Below are 17,643 nucleotides of genomic sequence, written 5' to 3' on the forward strand. Positions count from 1 at the left end.
TTCTCCTGCCTCAGCCTCCTAGGCCACTGGGATACAGGCATGCGTCACTGCACCCAGTCCTAGATTTTAATTGTATATTTTATGTTGAAGATTATGCTGACAGTTGATATTCAAAAAAGAAAAAAAAACCACTAGGGATTATGAAAAATAAACTGTAATTTAGAAGAGATCTTTTTGTTTGTATTTTGAGGGAAAGAGAGAAAACTTCATAAATCAGGGAACAATATAGCATAGTGAATAAGGGGAGCAGGGGCTTCCAACTGAAGATGGAGACGGCCAGGTACATGAATGGAGGATCCCTCTAGGGCCTGGCTTAGAAGGCTACTCACAGAGCCACAGTTTCCTTTTCTACAAAATGCTGATAACATAGGGGAGCTGTCATGAAGATTCTGAGTATGAAGTGAACTGATGGCCGTGGAGTGCCCGGCACCTGGTGAGTGCTCAAAATACGGCAGGTAGCACTCATTATCAATAACACCTTGAACTTGTATGTCTTCCAAAATAAGAACAAGGCATATAAACTTTCATTTGCCAAACAAATAATAGCATTTAATCACATTTACCTTAGAGTCAACAGGTAAGTGAGAAGGGTGAAGTAGAGATGAAGGGAAGGGAAGGGTACTGTAAGGCCAAGAATCTACAGAGACATTGTGTCAATTGGTGGTTTTGAATTTCTTCTCATAGAACCTTTGAAGAACATACTGAAGCCATCAGCCCTTTTCCCAGGAAACTACATACATAAATACACATCCACCAAATTCTGCAAAAAATTTCAAGGAGGCCACAACCTTGGGTTAAAAACTCGGGTACATATAAAATGTCTCTTTGAGGAAATATCCCCAAATTCATACTTCATATGTGTGTATATAAACGTTACACTCGTTTTTAACCATGTTAATGTCATATGAAAGCCTCCTGTTTTGCTTTTGGATAAAAAGAATTAATGAACTCCTTTTTATAAAGGTGACCACTGTTCTCACTTTTCTGCCTGCTCTTGTATGCGCCTTACCTTTTGATATTTTACAACATGAGCATTTCTGTGCATTTCCCTTTTCCTCAGTAAGCCTGTCACCTCCATAAGACTAGGACCCGTGTTTCACATAACTCAGTATCTCTAAACCCCAAAACGCTGTGTTTTGCATTCACTGTGGGCCTAAAACAGAAAACAGATCTGCCTGTCCTAACACGTACATTCCTAATGTGGCTCCCGGCTCCAGTGCCAGAATATTACAAAATGTCATGAAATGTACCACTTTCCTGTTTATTTCCAGGAAGTTGTAAGAGCTACAGAGAAACCCCAAGTGCTGTTCTCTGCAGACATCCTGAAGCACCAGCAGCAATGGCTTCCAATCTAAGCACTAGGGCTCCCTGGAGGAGTATTCTTAGTAAGTAATATGGCAAAGGGGAAGGAAGGTTTCCTGAGTACAATGTTTTATAGCCTTTCAATCATCATTTGCCTTCACTGCACTCTACCATCTCAGTATTCATTACAGGTAGGAACATTCTGGCAATGCTAGGGACCTTGCTGGCTTCTAAGGGCCTCTGTGATAGGAACTCTGGAGGCAGCTTCCTCACCACTCTGACATTTTTTTCCCTGAGAGCCAAAATAAACAGTAAGTGGCTGAATTCTTGGTATTTTTCATCACTGTTCTAAGGAAATAGGAAGGATGGCCTAGGAGATGTGATCACTGGCCCTCCGATGAAATGACAGAAAACAGGAATTCAGCAAGTGTCCTCCAGAAGACCCTGGCCCTGCAGTGGCCCACCAGGTTGCCTTGCTGCTCCCCTACACAGTGTGACCCACAACGGGTGGTGAGGATCGCAGCACAGCAGGAAATCCAGGGTCTCTGCAGCACTGCTGCCCTTCCTTAAATCATTTTCTATTCCTCTCAATGATCTCATAAGTAAAATTCTCCTACAGCATCTCTCCTTCTGAAGTTCAAATTATAGTCTCCAGATAACATAAAGCAAAGATCCTGACCACTTTGGCAGGGCAGTTTTTACAGCTCTTATAGGACATGTGGAGGGCATTAAAGGAGAAGAGAGAAAAATGGTCAACTTCATATACATTTTACATCTAAAAAAGTACGCCTTTTTCTAACAAGCTCTTTTAGAATTATGAAGACATACAAGTGATAAAATTCCACATTTGTCTCTGATATCTTACTGTTATATAAATTAAGAAGTTACAAAGGATTTTTGAGTTAGAACCTTTGCTTTGTTAGCCATATTAATTTGCCACATGCTTATGACTATGGCTGCAGCAATAACAATGATATTCTGAAGAAACAACTGAGAATGCCTGATTTCACACTTCATCAGATATTCCTTCTGCTGATACTATGGAACTACTCCTTAAAATATTGTTGTATGAAAACAAGAAGGGATAGATATTCTTTTCTCAACTTACTTTGTACTCTCTCATTTAGGGTTTTCTAGCTTATAATTGCATCTCTGCAAATACAGACCAAAGTGATGTAAAATAAAGATAATGATAGTACCCTATCCTAATAGATAGTATCCTACCTCTTGATAGAAAAGTCTCATGACAAAATTTTATGATTTAAAAAATTTAAATTTTTTTAAACCTTTGCCACCCAGTAAAGATTTTTGTGTGTGTGTGTGTGTATGTGTGCACGCGCGCGCGTGTGTGATTTGTATTGGGGTTGAACTCATATCTTCACTCTTGCTAAGCACATGCTCTATCACTGAGCTGAACCCCGATTCCCAGAAGTTGTCTATGTTAAATTGTATAAGATGGATTCTAATTTTGTGCAAAAGTACATATTTACTTATTTTATGTAAATTCTCCACTGTTCCATAGCATCTCCTTAAATAATAAGCGAGGTAGGGAATGATGTTACCATCTACCATCATGATTAAGCTCTTCCTAAAAGGATCTCCAATGACAGCATCAATACATTCAGGTGACTGGCCTGACATTCATTCAAGACTTTCCATAATTTGGTCCCAACCCATCCATTCATCATCTAATAGTTATTTATTGGATATTATTATAAGTGCTTGAGAAACATAAAGGAATAAGACTAAGTTTCTTTCCTTAAAGAAATTAATTCTCATTCAAGAGACAGGTGAGTTAACAGTTTTGAATATATTATGAACAATCTTATAATGTTTATAAGCACAAATTATTAACACAGACCTGAACAGAAGCATTTAACTCCATCTTTAGGGGTACAAAAAAGGCTTCTAGGAGAGGTGACCTCCATGTCCAAACCTGAAGAACTACTAGGAATTAGCCAAATACAGGGAGATCAGAACAGAAATATTCTAGGCAGAGGGAATAGCATGTGGAAAAAAAGGAAATGGGAGAGAATGTGGCAAGATTAAAAGACTACACATAGTTCAACATGGCTGAAAACTGTATATGGGGATTGGAAGTAAACGGTAAGCAGGATTAAGTACAGCAGTAGATGTAAGGCAAAAAGTTCTTAGAGCCATCCTAAGGAGTTTGTTATTGTAGTAATAACAGGAAACAATTGGAAAATGTTAAGCAAAGAGATGATTTTCATCATAGATCAACACTTGAGTTGTTGTGATTGGAACGACCTAGTTCCTTTTCAATTCTGATCTCATCCCTGGCCAAATGAGATTATTAATTAATAACAGAATTTCTGAATTAAAAAGGACTGTAGAAAGATCTGGTATGTTTCTATGTTTTAGAAGAGACAGCTGAGAACCACAGGATGCAAATGGTTAGCTATAGCCCAAGTAAGGAGTCCAGCTTCTGTGGCCCAGACCATGTGTAATGACCAGAATGCATCTCTGAACGCTCATGCGTCGTGGAGTCATGCTGAATTCATGGTACTCACTCAACCACAGATTCAGAACTGCATCCTCTACAACCTATCTCACATCTGTCTGTTCCTCCTTCTGAGTTAATTTTTGCTTCAGTTACCAGTGTCTCCCCAAAACAGATTAAATCAATTATAGGTTTTTAACTTTTCTCACACAAAGAGTTTTTTTCATTGGTTCAACAGCTAAAGACAATCATACGAGGGCCCCTTTATTGTCTTGGGTCTAACTTAGTTGCATTATGGGCACAAAATGACTAATTCTTCATCTAGTCCAGTACCATTTCATAGGCAGGAAGAAAAAGATTGGTGAAGGAATAAAAGACATGTAATAGTTAAGGATTTTTTTGCTTTGAAGTCTGATTACTCTTCATGGGTCATAATTATAGAATATTTCCTTAGTTTCAAGGAATGAGTTCATTAGTAGTTCATTATAGTTCATTAGTGAATATATTTTTTGTCATTTTTAACAAAACTGAGATTTTGTTCATGTAGAAGGGCAGAATCATGTATAAGTGCTGGCAGTTTCTGAATTTCTGCCACATCTTCTCTGTTTATGTTAGAATAAAACCTCTGTTTTTTGCTTTGCTCTCTTTCTCTCTGTGTGTATGTGTCTTTGTTTGTTTGTTTGTTTGTTTGTTTGCTAGGGGTTGAACCCAGGGCCTTGCACATGCTAAATGCTACAACCCTAGCCCCATCACTTTAAGATAGCAACTAAAGTCCAAACTTTTAACAAACAATAATATACTATCTTTGATATTTATTCTATTGTTTAATGCTAATTTTATTTATTTACCTTTTCACTCTTTTAAATAGTTAAGTTCCCTGGGTACATGAAACTTTAAGAACATGCTTTTCTGTTTAGCCTAAGATTTAATACACAGCTTTATATTCCCTAAGTTTTGGCAAATACTGAAAATTCCTTCATATTGTATGTGCCTAGCACAGTGAGAAAAATTATCCACAGATCAGAAATTTGGTTCCAAGAGTCTCCTAAAACCCATTCTGGCCTATGGCAAAGTTTCCATGGTTCCACACAGACATTGGGAAAGATGCAAACAATGTGGTAAATCTTTTTCATAAAAGTGTATTTATTCATTTTAAAGGAGTGCTTATTCTGAGGTTATAGTCTTTCTTGATCCTTTTTTTGGTGAGGTTATGTTATTAACCTTTTGGTGACTAAAGGGTTTTGAATAAATTATGTACATGATATTTTCTAATGTTCGTATCAAGCAAAATAAAAAAAATAAAAATACTACTAAATACCCTCAAATTTTATTTTTGGAAATTTTACTGGTCCATAATACCACCTATGAATCACTGCTCTTTGTAATAAATTTACTTTCCTCAGGGGGAAAAAAGTATCTTATCTCATTCTAGGAGTCACAGCTAGTAAGTCCTATTACTTACTGGTTGGTCACTGGATCTTGACTTCAAATGCCAAGGGGCTCCTAATTCAACTTATTAAAGGGTGTGTTTCAGCATTATTCAGGTCAATCTGGGGCCATATTCAAGACTAAGTTATCAACTTATTGTCCTTCCTACTCATGAGATAGGTAAGCAGTACAGATACCGTGGCAGCTTCATAGTGAGCTACTACTTCTGTCTAGCCAAATGCAAAATGATCTATGAAAACGCAGTCACAGAATAGAGAAAAACAAACCAAACCAAAACAAAGTCCTTTAAAAAGCAGAAGCACTAAAGCCCAGCATTGGATAAATCACAATTAACTTAGACCCTCTGGCTGTTGAGAAACTAATTCTGTTGTCATGCAGTCAAGAGTAATAACAATAGCTCATATTTTATTTTATCTCAAGCATTTTATCTCAAGTTTTTCATTTTTTAAAAGGGTATCGACTTTAATCTCAGTGCTTTTTTTATTTTAAGTCCTACAGAGGAGCAAAGAAAATATTTACATTTTGCTCTAAAAGCAAAAAGCTAAAAATGAGAAAAGAATTGAGACAAAGATAGCAAAATGAAGCCTATATAAGTTGTGGTTTAAAAGCCGGCAGCATGACAGTATGGCTAACTTGCTGGTTTGGCAAGATGAATGTCCAATCATGAACTGACCAATAAAAAATGCCAATGCTTAAAATTTCTGTCATATCTGGCTAGCCATGATGGCTAGCCCTTTTAAAAGATCAGCTTACAAACCCTAAAATAACATACACATGTGCATTTGTGCTCTAATGTTATTACTTAGGATTACTTAATGAATTTGTATTCTGGGACATTTAATTATCCTTATCACAAAGCACAGACTCAACTTATTAACATACACATGTATTGAATGTCTACCATATAAGAACACTTTATTAACCATAAATAACTATAGTTATATATTTCTGCAAGCATCGTGGGTCATTTTCAGTATTTTTGTTGAATAGTAAGTATGCTTTATGTTGGTATTTCACCTTTCCTTCTTGCATTCCTAGTGCAAGAACAAGGATTGAACCTGACAATAGTGCATTCGGCTCTCCACAGCATGCTGGATACACAGCAGTATACACAGACAACACAGACTTCAAACACACACACACACACATACACACCTGCACAGTCAACTGCCACTTACATACACTATCAGAACAGCAGAACTGCCTCACATCTTTGTTTTCTCACAATTAGTTTCTTAGATCCCACTGAAACATGAACATGGGTTAGTATTTTTCCCCAGTTTCTGTTTGTGCATAATAGCACTAAATAAGAAAATAAAAATTTTAAAGTTATAAAATTGATGACTTTTTTCTAGCTTTTCTTTTCATAATTTTTATTTCCTTAATATTATGTTTTTGCCTACGTTTTCCCACTCAAGCTTTCCTGGAAGCCTGCATGAGAATCCTGTGGTTACCTACACGGAGATTCTAGAATCTTCATTGCTTTTTAGCAACCAGTAACCCTGACAGAAGAAGACAGCTAGCACTGGGTAACTAAAGAGGCTGGGAAGGAGGGAAACAAGGAAGAACTGCATAACAGGGGAAGGAGGCCTTGATTTCAGAGCGCTCCTTGCCAGAGGCAAGGAAACTTGGATTTTAAGGCAATCAATGCTAATAGAAAATCATCAGTCCAAAGGAGTTTTAAGAAAGAAATTAAAACAGAAGCCAGAGTCAAACCATGTTTATCAAGGAAATTTTTCTTACTGAAATTATTAAAAACCATAGCATTTCAGGGAGTTTTTCAAAGAGCACTCAGAGATCATCCATAACTATTACTGAAATACTGCTATACTGCTAGTAGAAAATATACTTACACAACCATTTTCCTGGGCTTTGGTCACTCCTATGCCAGTCAACAGGCCTAGTTATAACAATCTCATTCCTCATACTTAGAAAAAAATCATGAATGAAGAAAGGGCCCCTAACCATTCTTAGCTCTAAATAGTAGAGAAGGGCAAAAAGGTCATATTAAAAAAAATACTTTAATTAATAGCTCAATTACAAGGACATTCCTATGGGAGAACATATTATATGCACTTTAAACCAAATGAATTTATGATGATTTATGCCATTACAATGAGTGCAAAATGAATTAATAATGATTGGCCACTTATTTCAAATTGTAACCAAGTGAATGAAGCCTTTTCCCACTTGCTAATGTCCATCAAAGAATAAGGATGGCAGAGTGCCATCTAGAATTCTATTCCTTTGCTTTATACAGGTACTTGATTTGATTAAAAATAATTCCAATGTAGTGCACATTATAATGAATATGGAATAATTAAAAAACATTTCTATAAGTAGGTGCTTTGAATCAATGCAATTATTAAAAGCTTTTGAAACTTTTTACTTCCTATATAGCATAAACAATGAGTCAGCATTTCTTTTAATAAAAACATAAAGGAACTTTGTTAAATTAGGGAATTAATTTAACAAAGATATTTCAAAAACCCATTAGTCTAGTATTAGCTTAATCAAAATAGTCCTAACTCAAAGTAATTAGCTGTTTCCTGTCCTATAATCAGGAAAGTACAAAATCCAAATTCTCCTTGATTCTGAACACATTTTGTTCCTGTTCTCTTGAATTCCAAACTAAGTTGTATAACACAGGGAAATTTATTGTCATTTTTCTTTTGATATAATGCATTTTGGAAGGCAGACTAAAATATGAGATAGTCTGACCTTCCTATAAATAAACAAAGGATATTGCTTATGCATACAACCTTTTTCTGCCTAAGGAAGATAAAAAGTGCTGATTGTTTGATAGTCTGGGGGTCAGCAACTAAGAAGCAGAATTATACAAGTAGATGTTTAATAGGTCAAAGAGGTGTTAAAAAATCTATAACCTACTAAACAGTGAATAATCCAAATACTTCTATACCTTCTTCCCAGAAGGTGAAGGATTGGTGAATGGCATAAGAGAGACAGAGGGGTGGGTGGGTGAGAAGGAGGGGAAGAGGAAGAGACAGAGGCAAACACCAGGGCTTCCATTCCAGCTGGAGCACCTGTTAGCTGAATGAATCTTTTATTCACGGAGGACTTACTGAGTAACAGCTCTGTGAATGGAATTAGAGAGGCACGTGGACAATTATGGGAGAAACACAAAAGGTCCTGAGGAGGGAGACTGCCTGGGACATCTACAGGACAGCAAAAAGTCCAGGCCTGGCAGTGAATAAGGGGGAGAGGGGTACGACATGAGGTCACAGAGGTAGCCACCAAATGGATTGTGTGGGACCTTCTGAATGTGGGGTTTTATTTAAATGCTATGAAGAACTTATGGGAGGGTCACATGAAGAGGGTGGCCCATCTGCTTTAGATATAGAAAGTAGCTGGGTGCTGTGTATAGACAGTGCTGGGGGCAAGAGTGAATCAGGGAGGCCTGGCTCATTCAGGGAATAATGAGGGCTCAGGCCATCAGAATAGTGATGGAGTAATAAGAATTGTGTCAATTCTGGATTTAAAAAAAAAAAACCAAACTTTTAAAAGGATAGAACAAGCAGGATTTCTTTAGGGATGGGATATATCATGACAGAAAGAGGAGTATGATTCCAAGAATTCCGTCATCAACAACTAGATGAATGGCAGTGACATTTACTAAAATGAGTAATAGCAGAGAAAAGGAAGCTTTTTGGTTTAAGTGGAGGACAGCAATTCAGCTTAGTTCGGGATATTTCAAACTTGATGTACATACCACACACCAAAGGCTGGAAGTCAGCTAAGTTATTAGGTATGAGAGCCTGGAGATAGGTGTCAACACCAGGACAGAATTAAACGTTTGGAAATTATCCATGTGCCGTTGTCATTGGGGCCATGGAACTGGATGTGCACACCTAGACAATCAATGTAGGTACAAAAGAACATTTACAGGTTGGAAAGAGAAATAGCAAGAACTGAGCACAAGTGGCTGTTGAGTCATGAGAACTGCAGGAGATGACGATATCATAGAAACCAAGTGAAATTGCAAGTTTTAGTCTAGCAAAAATTACCATATGCTACCAAGAGACTGAGATGAGGGTTCAGAATTGCTAATTGGATTTGGCACTATACAAGTCACTGGTAGGTCTATTGGAAAGATTTCAGTAAAGAGACAGAAAAACTAGATTGAAGCCAATTTAAGAAAGAACAGTCGCTAAGAAAGAAAGGAAGTTAAATGCAGTCTGTGTTTTTAGAAAAGAATGTATACAATTCTACAGATTAAATTATTTTCTTTCCTGTGACAGTGATTTCTTGTGACTGCTGATAATAATTTGATGTCCATGTAAACTTCTGTAGGTACAGAATGATGGATGAGATAGATAGGAGAATCTCTGGCTTATGTGACATGCATTTCTCACTAAAAATGGCATATCATGTCCTGTGTACAGCTTCTATAGTCTTGTGGATCTGATCACCTCCCAGAAACAAGGCATCAGAGTGAGTCTCTAGCCTCACTTCAAAGCACAGGCTGGCCTTTCTGGGGACAGAATCCCCTTAGCACTGACATGTCACTCAGATTTAATTTTGATAGGAAGACACTTGCACCCTTCCTAGTCATCCCTACAACGTTAAAAATATTGGGAGAGGGGCCTCGCCAAATGGATTTTAGGGCTCTGAAGATGCTGATGTACCTGCCCAAAGTAATCAACTTACTACTCAGTCTAAGGCACACACTCAGCTATTTTACTATTTTATAGCATTAACAAGTTAATTATTATTAAAAAGCACATGAAACCAAAACAATGACCTTCTCCAAAAAACACCATGGATGTTAACCAAAAGTATGACCAAAAAAAAAACCCTGAAAGTAAATGAAATACTTCGTTATAATTTCATAACTGCCTCTTCTTTTAAATAATCCACACAGGCTAATTAAGTAAGTTAAGCTATCATTAAAAGATAAATCTCAAAGTAATTTTATAGATAGTAGAGTGAAGATTAAAAGCACATGAAAAATTACTTGATCCCTTTTCTAATAACCACAATAAAGCATTAACTGGAATAAAGAACTGCTGGATGTTAACCCATTACAGATGTGTAGTCAAAGAGCAGCAACAGTATACCATAGTAGACGCTTACATAGTAAGTCATCTGTGATATAGTGACTAGAATAGGCACAGGAGAAGTAAATTTGAAATTGTTCTACATGCTGGGAAATGGACAACACCAACATTCTCAATTTGAGCACTTTAAAATGTTTCCTTTCTACACATTTATTTTATTGAAATTGAACAAGGGGGAAAAAAAGATGAGCAAACAAAAGTCACTCTGCTGCCCGTTTCTCAGTCTGGACATCTTTGTTTAAGCTTTGACTTGGCTTAAATGAACGAATTAATATTGACAAAAACATCAACTAAGCTAATGAGTTGTTAGTTAAGGCAATAAACATGTCACATTAGAGTCAGCGCAGTAAAGAGGTAATTAGCCCTGGAAAAGCCCTGCTGATTGGAGCTGTTGAGATCCTCTGCTCTTAACCTTTGAGTCCATTATCTAACCCAGGAGTGGTGGCTATGTTAATGGGAACTCACCAGTAAACAGTAGCCTTCCTACAGCAAGGGGGCAAGGGTGTTTAAAAGAAAGTCATCTAGGAAGCACCACAAAAATCCCAAACAGGAATAGACACTATGTTAAACAAGATGGGGGACAAACAGATTTTCAAAGAAATATTTGGGGCTATATGTATTTTTTAACAAAAGAATATACATCGATAAACTAATAACATAGAATATGACCCAAAAAAGGTCATTTCAATCACAAGATACTCTCTTTTCTGTAAATAAAGATGCTGTGATCCTTCCAAGATAAAGTACAAGATACAACAACATGATGACTGAGCTTTAGAAGCAACCAAGATTACAATTAAGAATTTTAATTAATAATCTGTGTTTATTTAAGACAAAAAAATAAATATGCATATACGACTATACTTCTGAAATCTGTATGTTTACATGTAATTGTCTTTCAGAGCAGCTTGCTGTATAAAATCTGTTTCTTTCTGAACCTTTTGCTAATTTTACTGATTTTCCTTTAGGACAATTAAAATCAGCATTTCAAAGTCTATTGGAAATAAAAATCAGATGCTTATAGAAAAATCACAAATAGTAGGAGAAAAATCTATACAAAAGTAAACCACAACAAATTATATGAATAAAATTCCCATTTTCTAGTTTAGTGGATCACTCCTAAAATAAATCAAAACACTATACTAGAGAGTACAAATTGATTTGCATAATCTTCATAGTAACTTGCACAAATTATCAAAATATATAATAATGTTGTTTCGACATTGCTTCTAATACCATATATGCACATCTGTAAAATAGATAAAATGTTACATATGCAGATAAATAGATTGATACTATGTTATCAGAAAAAAAAAATTGTTTTTCCTTTGGAAACTTGCTTTTCTTTTGAGCTTTAATACAAACAAACATGTCATACATTCAACCTAACATGACACTGTCAATCATTTTGTGTTTTCATAATTTTATATCATTTCATTTTACAAAGAAAGAAGACATTCCATCCTGATTTTGTTATTACATAAATTTGATGAGAGGAAATGGCAAGACACACAGTTCCACCACTGCAGTGTACCTAAGTGTGGTGTGTATGTAGGTGCATGTGTGTGTGTGGAGCGGGGCGTAAGAAGAGACAATGGGACGGTTACTACACAGTAAATCAATAAGTGCTATCTTTTTTCAGGTTGAGTAATTTCAAAAGGAACAGGAAGCAATTAGCTGCCTCATACCTTACTGGCTAGTGTATGGTTTTAATATATTTAAAATGTTTTTCCTTCAAATGTAGCTCCTTTTTATTAAATTTTCAAAATAGCTCTATATGCCTTAATTTTCATTAGATAATTATTTTATATAATCAAATTTAGATTAAAAAGTACTATAACACAGCCTTCACTTCCAATAAAGAAAGAAAGAATACTGTGAGGCAAAATGAGAAATATATTTCTCTGTTAATCTGCTGTCATTGACAGTTAAGCATAACTGAAACAACATACTAGGATATTTACTTCTTACATATAGAACATATAAAAAATGTCTATATCCTAAATTGTCTAGGAGTGATAAAGAAAAATAAAGGTTGTCAAAATATTTTAAGGCTTTACAACATGTAGGGATTTCATTTGACATAATCATATGATTTCATGTCTAGGCCAGTATCTCTTAGAACAACAGCTTCTTTTTTTCTATCTCAACATACTTAGGGAATATGACAAATTACCAAATCATGTCTTACAATGCCATCATGAAGGTATCAATAAGAGAGGGGAACACATTTCTGTGAGTATTATCTTAAAGTCCTCCAGTCAATTTAGATGTATCCCCCCACTCCACACCTTAATCCTAGCCCCTTCCTAGTTAGACAACAAAAGTGACCCTTCTCTCTTGCTGGTGGCTACAAATCTATGGATAATTGTAGAGGGCTATAAACTAAGATCTGGATTCAAATTCTAATCCTACAGTTTGAAAACACTTTGATCTGGGGCAGTATAAACCGAGGAGTACTAGTTTCTTCACCTAAGAGATAAACAGGATAGGAGCAAGACCTTTTCTTGAATTGATAGAAGGATTAACCCATAAAGTCCCAAGTTTTTAATTCTGTGAACATAATAAATACAAATATTATTTTGAAATTACCATAAGTGGTATATTTATTGCTCAACCTAATTTTATACTTAAGTTTAAATACTATTGAGTATTTTTACCAAATAATAAGAAAACCCAACAAAATGAAAATGGAAGGAAGGAAAGAGGAAAGAAAGGAAGTTGTCTACTTTCTGGTAAGTGGCAGGTACTATGCTGTTTACAAGTGACATTTCATTTGACTCTGAAAACATCCTGTGATGAATATAATACTAGTTTCAATTTCTTAAAAATATTTTTTAGTCATAGTTGGAAACAATACCTTTATTTATTTATTTATTTATTTTTATGTGGTGCTGAGGGTCGAACCCTGTGCCTTGTACTTGCTAGGCAAGCGTTCTACCACTGAGCTACAACAACCCCAGCCCTTAGTTTCAATTTTGAGGATGAGAAAAAGTGCTTCTCAGAAACCTTAACTAACTTATTCTAGATCATGCTGTTCATATTTCTAGAATAAGGGTAACCTAACTCCTCTGTTCTGTGCATATTATGTACAATATAGACTTACAAGTCAGTCTCTGTTCTGTACCACACTTAAGGTACTATCTACAAAAGGATTTTATGTGTAATGCTGCAAATGAAATGCATCACATTATTTCCTCCTGATAAAACCCACTTTACAGTTGCTGGATTAACAATATGGTAAGTGCAGAAATTATTATAAGATGTATGAAAAGTGAAAAGCCTATGTGGGTGGCTGAAATTGTTCATTGGGCTGCTCTACGTACACTAACATGAAAATAAGTCAGAAAGAGGCAGGCAAATATTATAACAGTTGGTGTCCCAGCCTTCCCACTATTAATTCTGTCCTAGTTAAACTGAGGTAGCAATGCTATTTTTCTTTCTCTCGAAATCTGTAGAGGGTATATCAAATGTGAGAGCAAGATAAATTCTATTCTAAGACAGTAAATGGGCTTAACATCAGACTTATTTCAGTTTATGGAGAGAATATAATTGTATGAACTAAAATATACATTTACAGAACTATATTAGAGAGGCAGGAAAAAGAGAAACATACCCCTTTCCCTGCAACAAGTAAATTTCATGGCTACTGATAGTTTAAGAAATCATTTTGTTCCACATACAACACTGTCCACATATGTAGATGCCATGATCTGAATATTTGTTTTCCTCTAAAATTTATATGGTGAGACCTAACCTCCAAGGCCAGGGTATTGAGAGGTAAGGCCTTTGGTGGGTCATGAGGTCATGGGCACTAATGGGATGAGCATCCGTGCAGAAGAGGCCTGAGGGAGCTCGTTCCATCCTTTGCACCATGTGAGGATATAGCAAACAGAGCCATTTTCGAGAAACTGGCCCTCATCATACACCAAATCTGCTAGAACTTGCTCTTGGACTTCCCAGCCTCCAAAACAGTGAGCAATAAATTTCTGTTGTTTATAAATTATCCAGTATAAGGTATTTTTGTTATACTAGTCCAAAGGGAATAAGAAGATACTTAAAGAACAGAACAAACTAGCTTTATGCATCATACTTTTATAAAAGTGAAAAGCTAGAATGGTCCAAATTTTTCATCTTGCAGATCAGAAGACCAAGGATCGGAAAGGTTATCATGGCTTACTCCAAACTAAAGAGCAGGTGCCAGAGCAGTTGAAGAAGCCAAAGCTGCCAGCATTCCCTTTAATGTAATACACAGCCTGCAGAATATATGGCATTCATACCCCAACGCTGAACACATTGTCTGGCATTAAGGAAGCACTGAAAAAATATTTGTGGGATGAATGAATGGATTCTACTCACATTACTCATTCATACTTTACCTGTCCTTCGAGGTCTTAGTCAAATTTTATTTATTTTTTAAACCAAGACTTACTGGTCACTTCAAGTATTTTTTTTTTTTAAACCAAGGCTTGCTGGTCACTTCAAGATTTGCTGGTCACTCCAAGTTTCTGTGCCACTTCTTATTTATGCCATTCAAAGAAATACAGACTCAAGACAATTCAGAATTAGCAGGGACCTTAGAATGATCTGGCTCAGAGATTTCTAATCCTGGCGGATGTGTATAATCTTCTGACGAGTTTAATGAAAGCAGATTCTTGGCTCTACCATACACCTACACAATCTGAATTCAGTCCACTGGCCTGAGTTCACTATTTTGTGGGACAGACAGGAAGTTCCATCTTTAGACATCTTTTTTTTTTCATTATGTAAAATTACAAACATAAACAAAAGCAGAAAGAAGAGTTCTGTGTGATAAACCTTGCAGTATGCATTATCTGACTTTAGCCATTTTGACTGAAGCCACTTATTAAGCACTGCATTGACTACACTCATGGCCCATCCTGCTTCATCTCTACCTTACCCACTTCCCCAGCACTCTGAATTACTTTATAGCAAATCCTACCTAAAAATACTGCAGCATATATGTCCAAAATATTGGAACATTTATTATCACATCTTTAAAAAATGATTAATTTCTAAAAATTGTTAAATAACCAGTCAGCCTTAACATTTCATTGGTTCTTTATGCCCCCATTTTTATCTGACTGTCCCTCTCTTGACTGTCTCTTTCACTCCTTTTTCTTTCTTTCCTTCACTTATTTACATTTGACTCTTCCAATTAGAATCCAAATCTGTCTCCTAAGCTACAGTTCACATCCCTTTGCCCAGGCAGTTCTTTATCTCATTGAGTTTCCTAAAATCTGGATTCTGCTGCTTGTGTTTCTGTGACAATATTTGAAGTGTTCTGACCTCTGGAGTTCATATAACTTGGTTGAACAGATTCAGGTCTGAAGTGCTGACTTTCTTAGATGCTCTACGCACTTCCATGAGAAGTGTGTAATGCTTGCTGCCTCCATTATGAGGATATTAGGAGATCCTGCCCAGGTCTCCTAATCCTTTGGGGGGACAAGTAGTGATACTGTATCAACCCTCCTTCATTCATTGGCTAGATTACAATTGTGAAGGAGAATTTCCTCTCCTCAATCATGCAGTACATACATATTTTTAAAAAAACAGTATAAATTCTTACTTTCCTTTATTTACCACTTTTTAAAATAACAATGTAATTCCTTAGCATAATTCAAAAGTGAGGTTAAGGTTGATATGATTTCCCTCTCACATCATTTTAAATCCTTGAATCAAAGCAAATTTGATGTTTCTATTTCCATCCACTGCAGTTATTATTGTCTTTTCACTTCACTTACAATATTTATATAAATACATAAATTGCTCTGGATTGAGTCACCGTGTGTTGAGGTACTGCCTCATCAGATGACATTTTAAACATTTTTAGCACTTCTATAACTGTTTAATATATAGCTTACTTCATAATAAATTTAAATAAAATTTCAACTAGCTATCATTACTACTAAAAATAAAACAGACTACATTTCATGAACTGTAAGTCTTCAGGGCACTAACACTTGCATCTCTAAATAAAAGAATAAAAGTAGTTAGTTCTAACACATTTTCTAATAATTATTATAATTAAAAAGGGGAACTAATACAATGGAGGAATACCTCCATTGTTTCTTTGGAGGATAAGATATTCCCTAGATTTTAGGCTTCATTTTAGCTTTTAGTCTTCAGCAAAGTTCTGCCTTTTACACACTAAGTCACAGACACGTCTGTGAGACTATCTATATATGTTCTTGTACTTGAAAATAACTTCACTTTAATAATTTGCATTCATAATACTTATATTAATATTTACTTCAATCTGCTTCATCTCCTCCCATTCTCTCACTGCTCTATAAAACATACAATATTTAAAAGTTCTGTAGTTTATCTGGAGATTCTGAAGACAGAAGCTAAAGAAAAGAATATCTGAAAGGGACGTCTGCTCAGCACGATGGTGCACTTGAACACAGACTTACACAGAGTCAATTAGTAATTCTAAGTGAGAACAAAGTGCAGTTCCTTGGATTCTTTCTTTCTCTCAGGAATGAACTATATTCCTTACTTGATCTATTCATGTGGAAAGCCAAAATGACTGTCAATCTCTACACATTGGCAGAAGTTGTAAAAGTCTGATAATATCCAGGGTAAAATCATACAGCATTTTTTAAATAAAAAAGCTACAAAAAAAAAAAAATCATTGTCCCAAGTCAGGCTACCTTTAAAATGAATTCAGAGGCAATTAAATTTAAGGGCAAAACATTTTAATCAACAGCCATGTTAAAGGCAGAGGTTTTTTTGGTTTTTTGTGGTTTTTTTCCAAAAATACATTGCATTAACAACTAGTTAATTATTTTTATATTCAAGATAAAACTGTTCTCCAAATTTATCAACTTTATAAACATTGCTTTAACTGTACTTTAAATGTAAAGCTGTGAATCAGTAAATAATCCTCTGGATGACATATTTTAATTTAGATGTATTGTTGACCACCGTTAGCTGGAGTCAGACTAGGTCACAACCAATATTTTTAAATAATTTCATGTCTGGATAACAAAATAAAATGACTACTTCTTACCAGTGAGGTGGCACTGGGAGCCACCTGCTGTCTTTAGTCTTTTTTTGTTGAGAAAATAACCTAAAATTCAATTTCCACTAAAAATGGAAAAAACAAATGTCAACTGATCGTTGCTTTATTAATGGATACTCACTTTATATAGCTTGACTAAAAAATAAAAATAAAAACATCATTGCACAAGAATGAAGATTATTAAAAATAATCAAACTAATTACAATTTCATTCACTGTATATAAAGATATTGATGAAACACCACCTTTAGAAAATGTCAGGATATAAAAGTACCAAATAGCCAGTGCACACCTGTAATCTCAGCA

At 35.6% G+C, this 17,643-nt stretch overlaps 1 protein-coding gene across 6 annotated transcripts in view; it reads right to left on the reverse strand.

Annotated features, from left to right (window-relative positions):
• The window catches only part of Wdr7 (WD repeat domain 7), a 327,637-nt gene that overhangs the window by 98,893 nt on the left and 211,101 nt on the right, over positions 1–17,643 (reverse strand). The gene's annotated exons all lie outside the window — the stretch shown is intronic.

This window comes from Ictidomys tridecemlineatus, chromosome 13 (assembly GCF_052094955.1).
Source record: "Ictidomys tridecemlineatus isolate mIctTri1 chromosome 13, mIctTri1.hap1, whole genome shotgun sequence".
Classification (NCBI taxonomy): domain Eukaryota; kingdom Metazoa; phylum Chordata; class Mammalia; order Rodentia; family Sciuridae; genus Ictidomys; species Ictidomys tridecemlineatus.